We start from the raw sequence: 9,786 nt of genomic DNA on the forward strand, positions 1-9,786 counted from the left end.
CTAGGGCTGTCAATAGAATAAAACAAATTAACTAATCAATCTCACATTTTGAAATTCATTAATTAATTCATTAGATTAATCGCGATTAAAAGTTTGTTAAGACTACATTTGTATACATTAGCGAGTAATCACTTCAGACAGCATGTATTTTAGACTGTTGTTTTATGGTATTTTTTTCGTGCTCTCTTGCTGTCATACAAGGAATGGAGACACAATGGTGCCACTCGATCTTTCCCCTCAAGAGTTCCACACGTCTGTGGGTTGGTTGAACTTTACAACGTCTCAACTGATGTGTCAGTGTGTGTGTGTGTGAGTGTGTGTGTGTGTGTGTGTGTGTGTGTGTGTGTGTGTGTGTGTGTGTGTGTGTGTGTGTGTGTGTTTGTGTGTTCTCAACTGATGTGTTTAACCCAGAAACATGAAAAGGATTTTCCAGTCTGGGTTTACACTCTTCCGCCTACACACACAGACTTGCACAAACATGCACACACACACGCACACACACACACACACACACAATTACACATGCACTCGCACACACATGCACACACACACACGCATACACACACACACACACACACACACACACACACACACAGATTCACGCTCACACACACACTTACACACACCTGCACACACACACACGCGCACACACACACTCTCACACATGCACACACACAGGCGCACACGCAATCACACACACACACTCACACACGCACTTGCACACACATACAGACACACACACGCAGACAGTGTTTGTATTAGTGCACAGACATACATACCTTTGACAGTACCATCCAATGACCAATCACACTGACACAGAGTTACATCTAATGACCAGTCACACTGACAGAGTTACATCTAATGACCAGTCACACTGACAGAGTTACATCTAATGACCAGTCACACTGACAGAGTTACATCAAATGACCAGTCACACTGACACAGAGTTACATCTAATGACCAGTCACACTGACACAGAGTTACATCTAATGACCAGTCACACTGACAGAGTTACATCTAATGACCAGTCACACTGACAGAGTTACATCTAATGACCAGTCACACTGACACAGAGTTACATCTGATGACCAGAGTTACATCTAATGACCAGTCACACTGACAGAGAGTTACATCGAATGACCAGTCACACTGACAGAGTTAATGACCAGTCACACTGACACAGAGTTACATCTAATGTCCAGTCACACTGACAGAGTTAATGACCAGTCACACTGACACAGAGTTACATCAAATGACCAGTCACACTGACACAGAGTTACATGAAATTACCAGACACACTGACAGAGTTACATCTAATGACCAATCACACTGACAGAGTTACATGAAATTACCAGACACACTGACAGAGTTACATGAAATTACCAGACACACTGACACAGAGTTACATCTGATTACCAGTCACACTGACACAGAGTTACATCTAATGACCAGTCACACTGACAGAGTTACATGAAATTACCAATCACACTGACACAGAGTTACATCTAATGACCAATCACACTGACACAGAGTTACATCTAATGACCAGTCACACTGACAGAGTTACATCTAATGACCAGTCACACTGACACAGAGTTACATCTAATGACCAGTCACACTGACACAGAGTTACATCAAATGACCAGAGTTCGACCTGATGACCAGTCACACTGACACAGAGTTACATCTAATGACCAGAGTTCGACCTGATGACCAGTTACACTGACACAGAGTTACATCAAATGACCAGTCATACTGACAGAGTTACATGAAATTACCAATCACACTGACACAGAGTTACATCTAATGACCAATCACACTGACACAGAGTTGCATCTAATGACCAGTCACACTGACAGAGTTACATCTGATGACCAGAGTTCGACCTGATGACCAGTTACACTGACACAGAGTTACATCAAATGACCGGTTACACTGACACAGAGTTACATCTAATGACCAGTCACACTGACACAGAGCTACATCGAATGACCAGTCACACTGACACAGAGTTACATCTAACGACCAGACACACTGACAGAGAGTTACATCTAACGACCAGTCACACTGACACAGAGTTCGACCTGATGACCAGTCACACTGACACAGAATCAGGCCTGATGCCCAGACGGTAGGTGTGAGCTGCTACCTTGTACCAGGTGAGGGAGCGGTAGTTCTGGCTCTGAGCTCGTGCCTCACAGGGCAGGCTGATGTTAGAATGGCACCGGGCTTCCACCTCCTTCAGGGCCTCGGCACCGAAACTCAGACAGGCTGATGTCAGGAGCAGCAGAGCCGCAGCATCACCTGGAAAACAGCAATCACATGAAGAAACATCTCCTGCGTAAGTTCTGGAAAACAGCAATCACATGAAGAAACAACTCCTGAGAAAGTTCTGGAAAACAGCAATCACATGAAGAAGAAACAACTCCTGAGAAAGTTCTGGAAAACAGCAATCACATGAAGAAACAACCCCTGAGAAAGTTCTGGAAAACAGCAATCACATGAAGAAACAAGTCTGAGAAAGTTCTGGAAAACAGCAATCACATAAGGAAACAACTCATGAGAAAGTTCTGGAAAACAGCAATCACATGAAGAAGAAACAACTCCTGAGAAAGTTCTGGAAAACAGCAATCACATGAAGAAGAAACAACTCCTGAGAAAGTTCTGGAAAACAGCAATCACATGAAGAAACAAGTCTGAGAAAGTTCTGGAAAACAGCAATCACATAAGGAAACAACTCATGAGAAAGTTCTGGAAAACAGCAATCACATGAAGAAGAAACAACTCCTGAGAAAGTTCTGGAAAACAGCAATCACATGAAGAAACAAGTCTGAGAAAGTTCTGGAAAACAGCAATCACATGAAGAAACAACCCCTGAGAAAGTTCTGGCAATCACTTGAACGCACTATAGTTCTCCTTCTCGGATTCTAAACGGTGGATATAAGCGACACCAATGTGGTCTTCATTCTCAGATTCTAAACGGTGAATATCAGCGACCCCCATGTGGTCTTCAAGCCATCCTGTGCTAAATGGGCCAATAACCAAAGGTGACCATAATGAGGTTGATTGACAGCTGTCTGTGACCCACAATGTGTGAACTAGATGTGGGTCAAACCCACAATAGTTTCAGGCTTGGATGAGCTTGGCATAGAAACATACAACAGAAATGCCCCATTTAGCATGTTCATATCTACATATGGTTAGACTTCAGGAACTAATATTCACAATTAACACGTTTAGCATGTTCGAAAAATTACATATGGTTAGACTTCAGGAACTAATATTCACAATTAACACGTTTAGCACGGTTGAAACCTACAGATGGTTATACTTCAGGAATGAATATTTACAATTAACACGTTAAGCATGATTGAAACCTACAGATGGTTATACTTCAGGAACTCATTTTCACTTATGTAGAATTTCTGTGCCTTTCCAAATTTTTGTCATTTGAATTTTTAATTTGTCATACTGGGCCATATGGTATGAATGTTGTTTTTCATGACAGGATTTTACAGTGTCTCCCCTACACTGCAAAATCTGCTTAAAACAAGCAAATTTGGCTGCCAGTGCGTTAAGCAAATTTGGCTTGTTAAGGTTTCTTAAAATAAGTAATATTTGCTTGAAATAGGCAAAAATAACCTTACCAAAGAGCACTAGGTAAGTTCAATTTAGCTAGAAACAAGACGAACTAGATTTTTTCATCTCAATATAAGAGTAATAACACTAGGTTAGAAAAGCATTTTTGCAGTGTACTGGTTTCACCCAGGCAGAGGGAACCACAAAACCACAGAACGCCTCCCATAGTAGAGGAACTGGATTTCTAAAGAACTGCAGGCATACAGCAAGGCTTTCTAAAGAACTACTGTGGGCAATAAAGCAAGGCTCTCTAAAGAACTACTGTGGGCAATAAAGCAGGGCTTTCTAAAGAACTACTGTGGGCAATAAAGCAAGGCTCTCTAAAGAGGAACTGGATTTCTCAAACCCATAAACACAGTTATCTGCATGTTATTAGTAACAGTTAAAGATACAGTCTGTGATTTGTTTTTCGTGAAAGACTGTTGATATCTGAGCTCAACAGCCAATCAAATGACAGCCCTCCCTCCTGTGCTCCTGAAGAACCGTGCTGATTGGCTGATATTGTTAATGGCTCGGCCCGATAAACAGACCCAGGACAGCAAACATAGAACGGACAGCTAGAGCTGCTAGAGGACATTGAGGAACAGTATGAGAGAGAGAGAGAGAGAGAGAGAGAGAGAGAGAGAGAGAGAGAGAACAGTATGCTGAAATTGATATAAAGTGTCTGGGACTAACCATTCACCAAAATCCAATCATGGACTGCACCTCCAAAACCCTGACCCACTGCATACGGATTATTAATCCCTGTAGTTTGTAACCTAATATAACCTATGGTGCCTAAATGTTCATAATTCGTAATACGTGTCTCATCGTTCGCAAAAAAAAAAAAAAAAACGTTTTTTTTTTGTCTTTCACAATTCTGACTGGAACGTGTCTGTTGTTTGTAGACTAATCCCAAACAGAAATACATTTTTCCCACAGAAGTAAACTGCTGGCAGAAAGTAAAATAACAGCAACAATATAACCAGCTATTATGAGTTTGGCTAGTTAGGTACAAAGTTGGGAGTGTGTGTGGGGTGAGAGGGGGGGGGGCAACACATGTGTTATGGTCAACACATAAGAACATCATTACATTCAAACCAGCACATAAGAACATCTTTACATCATACCAACACTGAAACAGCCTGCAGTTGTTTGAGGAAATGGATACGATTTCCGTTTTTAATTTACACTTCTTAACTAACCCTAACTATAGGCTATAAACTATAGGCCTACAGGGGTGGTTTCTCCAAAGTGTCGTTGAACAACTACATTAGTTAAGTGATAGAGACAGTATCATTTGAACACCACGGTTGCCAAGGTGTTTGCTTAACGACGCTTTCAGGGTACGTAGTCCAGGCTTTCTAAATTAGTTTTGACCATAGACATCCTATTACGTAATAGGATGTCTATGGTTTTGACTAGCACCGGTCAGTAGTTAAAATAACTACATGTGATGGAGACACAGTTGATCCGTGTACACTCACCCCATAAATTCATTTTCGGCGTAGTCTTCTTTCGAGAAGCCTTGTCCAAAGTCCAACGCACCTTGAAGCAAAGTACTCGTTGTCAAAGTCGGCGTGTATTTGAGGTTAGCGGTTCCATCAGGCACATTTGACCTGCCTACGGTCTGATGGAAATGCGTAGGTTGCCATAGGTCTTCAACTATGAGAGCGACATCGCGTGGTTGCATTATCGTTCAAAATGCGTTCTCAGCAGGATGTATTAAACACAGTACACACTGCATGTATCTGAGCAGGATGTATTAAAACAGTACACACTGCATGTATAAGTATGTTAAAAAGTACAGAAGTACATATTGTGCAGTTATTATTAGGTAAGTTAACATACAACCAAGGACAGCGACTCGTTTTTTGGTATGCCAAAGGTGGAGCTAAAACTACTGCCATCTAGTGTTCAGAGAAAGCTCTAACTCATTTATGTACCAATGTTGAAGTGCATGTCCATCCGCATCCGAAATATGTATTTTTGCAGGCTTTGGGTCCATTAGATGTATGTTACAAACATTCAACTGCACCCATAATATATTTACTAAAGCAAAAGTTTTTTTTTCACTTTTGAGATGTAATCTTGAAATGCATCCTTATGGTGTGTGGTCATGTTCAGGACACACAAACATACATGTCACACCTGGTCTTTTGCTGGCTAGGTCGCTATATTTTATTCAAAACTCACAGTGGCTTTAAAATAGAACCTGCAATAAGCACAGCAAGAAACATCCTGTCATTTAATCCTTAGTTTTACCAAACATACAGCAGAATAAACAGCCATGGTTGTCACAAACAATTTCATGATGCTATGGACTTTTGTGGGATTATAATAGTCAACCACAGCTCCACTAGTCTATATCAATATATATTGTAATATCAGTCTAATCAATAATACCAGATTTCTGTAACAGTGTCACAGAGTTATATAAATGTGTTATCCTTTACGCCTACTAAGATGCCCATTCTTATAAACTGGTCAGGGCAGTTTGAGGTTCCTACCCTCAAGTGATTTACTGTAAATGGAGGAACACTGCCTGAGTGAGTTTGCATATTAATTAAGTGTCATGGTTTAGAAGTGAGACATACTTAAAGTGTGTTGGGGTGTTTTTCAACACAGAGAATTGTGACGGGACATGAGGCTTGTGACGGGACATGTTTTTATTGGCCTTTCAGTTAGGGTTCTTTCAGATCCTGTTGATTGCTGAACTTCGTGTTCTTCTTTTGTTTGTGTCAATTATGAGTAAATCTGTAGCTTAAATTCATTTCTGAGAGCACCAAGCATTTCTGAGTGTATCTGACTACAAATGAAATTGAAACAAATAATTGTATTTTTGAACAAGAGAACTTGCAGGCTTTGGGTCCATATCATATGAGATGTCGGTTACAGACTTTCAACTGCACCCATGATTTTCTTTCCTGCTTGGGGTTACAGGTCTACTACATTCTCCTGGGCAGAAGGGGGCCGTTGTGACGTTAGCAATATCGGCTGCATGGGGTTACAGGCTGTTGTTGCTCCACCCCCTCAACGCGTGGTAGCAGTCACCCTGCTGCTTGGCGTTGGCTCCGCCCTGGTCTCTCAGCCAGCCCTGAAACCCGTTGCGGTTCTCGTTCACCGTCAGGTACTTCCTGAAAACAGCAGCAGCGTCCTTGTGGTAGCCACCAGTTTGTCCAGTACAACTGGCAAGATCTGTTTATTTTCCAAACAAGGAACTCAGTGGCAAACGTGGTAGACTTTGAAAAGAGGTGCATGCCTCAAGTAACGATTTTTATTTGATATATGATCAATTTTTTTGGTCTCTCATGTAGGCTATCCCCTGACCAGGGATACTGGCTCCAGGACCATACACATAGTTTTATAGAATATCACTACACGTGACCAGGTAAACTTGCGCTGGAGAATCCAGTTAAATCTGTTACATCCAGATCAAACGCCAACCTACAGCTGACATCAGTTTCCCTATTTGGGTTTGACAATTTGACATATATGTGATATTTACTCTCATTTACCATTAGGGGGAGCTCTAGGAGTATGGATAAAGTGAATGTTCAATTTCCAGAATTAACTGAATGTAATACCTATAATCCCATCAAAGAAGTTGGAAAAAAAATGTCATTATACATTAATTTATGGGCAGACGACTTCATTTTATTATATGACATCCAGGGACTCATCCAACTGAACCGTTGCCAAGGGAATAACAATGGGTAGTTTAATTAATGACATGTTCCAGTGACACACAGCGCTTGATTAGAACCATGGAATGATAAAATATATACTTTTTGTATGAATGTGTGAATATGAGTGTTGTTAAAATCACAGGGAAGTGTATAAACTGTAAAACATTACAAAGTATGCTGATACCTGTATTGCCTCTTGTATGCAATAATACAAATAATTATATAAAAAATAAAAAAAGATACAAAATATACTTAAGACAAATCTTCCCCATCATGCAAATCAATAATAATCAAAGTCCTCTGGCCAAACTTGGTAATTATGTTGTGTGAGGGCTCTGGTGGACCTAGATGCTACTAGGCCTTATTGCATTTTTTTGCACTACAATAACCTCACTTTTTAAGAAAAACCCATGCTGCTGTACGTTTATCTGTATGTTCTACTTAGTGTTATGTAATGTCTTGTCTGTTGTGCCTGTGCACTTTATATGTTTCACTGTGGGGAGAGTGGGAAACGTTCTTTCCATTACTTTGTATGTCTTGACATGTAAAGTAATTGACAATAAAGCTACTTTGACTTTGACTTTAGTGTTCACACCAACAGTACTGAGATATTCATGACTAGTTATGTGTGAGATGGCTAACACCTAGAGGTAAAGCCCCTCCAAGCAATCTGCCACATTAATTGGGTGGGTATGTCGTCACATAAGTTTGGTCTTTGTTAAAGGAGAGTCTGTCTGTGCACTGGTCACTCTGTACTGCATGTCTTCCATGTTGACCTGCTCTGCATACCTTACTGAAATCATCAGTGCCACTCTTGATTAGCTGAACACACCTGATTGAGCTAATTAATACCATTGCAATTACACTGACTTATCCTTGGCATTACGACCTTTCCTTCAGGTCGGCCATGACAAATGGCTCTCTCTCCATAAGGACATCATATAGGCAGTCTTTGCCTTTTCTAGTGGAGCGAATACTGCCCAGTTCAAAGAGCTCCCTCATTTTATCGAAACTGGTGGACTTGCTGTTAATGTGAGTGTAGTTCTCATGGGTGATGACATTCTTCTCCAACAGACGATCCAGGATGGGTGCCACCGTGGTGATACTCTCGATCAGCCGAATGCGATGCTTGTCGATGAAGTGCGGACCTACACAACAAGGGAGGGTGAAGTGGAGGAACAAGGTGAATACTTGGTGGAGGTGGAAGTGGGGAATGGAGAGAGCATTGTGTTTGAAGAGAATGAGAATGTACACTTCAACACCTTCAAGTGTAATAACTTACTATTTTAATACTGCTCATACCCCATTCTATCATACTGTATATATTCTATTTTTTTTTATATATATATATATATATATATATATTTCCACTATACATTTGCACAATACTCTGCACTCTTCTGCTATTTGCACTTCTGGATAGATGCTAACTGCATTTCGTTGTCTCAGTACTTATACTCTGTGCAATGACAATAGAGTTGTCTAATCTAATCTAATCTTATTAACTTAAATCGATGTTGTTACAGACAACACAGGGTAAAGGTTTCTTACCTTCGGTCATATTTGTTGTCCCATCCTCAGAATTGGCTTGACTTGAACCAGCTGCAGCTGACCCTAACCCAGCATCTAACCACAAAGAGGTACAATGAGTAGGCCCATCCAGCACATACCAACACTTCATACAGTCTGTCTCCCTATAGCCTACTAACAATTTGTCATACACGTCATGTCTTCATACAAAGTCAAATGGCAAGTGTATACTACATGTAAGAGTTGCATAATCAAAAATGGATAAAAAGAGAGGCAACCATAATTAAACCAGTATAATAGGCTATTCCTATACACAAACCTCTTGCACATCCTTCCAGATTAATGATATTTTCTAGTGTCTTTAGGTTTTCTTACAGAAAAACAGTGCTTGTAGATAGCTATTATTTCATGTGGCAGTCGGCCTACACAAAATGGTACACTGACTGAATAATGTTAACTGGACACTGTACATGCCTTATAAATATTCCTGTCACATTTCTTTTTTAAATTAGCTTTTATAAACTTTCCAAGTTTATGATCCATCTGGCTTTGGGAAACTAGAATTAGAAACTATTGTTAAAGTGAAACTGACACATATGAAGCTCATTCCTAAGAACTTTTTTCAGGAAGTGATCTACTTAAACTCTTTCTTTTGAATATGCTACTTCAACTGAAAAAAATGCTCTTTCTTTTTAATATGCTTTCATGTTGGAAATAAATCAAGAGCATTGTGCAATTGTATTTACCAATTTGTAGGAGATATGTGTTTTTACAAAATTAGGCCTAAGGCAGTCATCGTTTTCGTCACCGTGGCAGTCTTACCTTTTCTGAGCTTTTCTGCATGATCACTGCATCCAAGTTGAGTAAAGAGGTCAATAGTTAGTTGCGCAGCCTTCGCCTCCGTACATTTCTTTACTAAAAGATCGGCCAAGTCCATCTCATCGGCGCC

Source organism: Sprattus sprattus (assembly GCF_963457725.1).
Source record: "Sprattus sprattus genome assembly, chromosome: 2".
NCBI classification, from domain to species: Eukaryota; Metazoa; Chordata; class Actinopteri; order Clupeiformes; family Clupeidae; genus Sprattus; species Sprattus sprattus.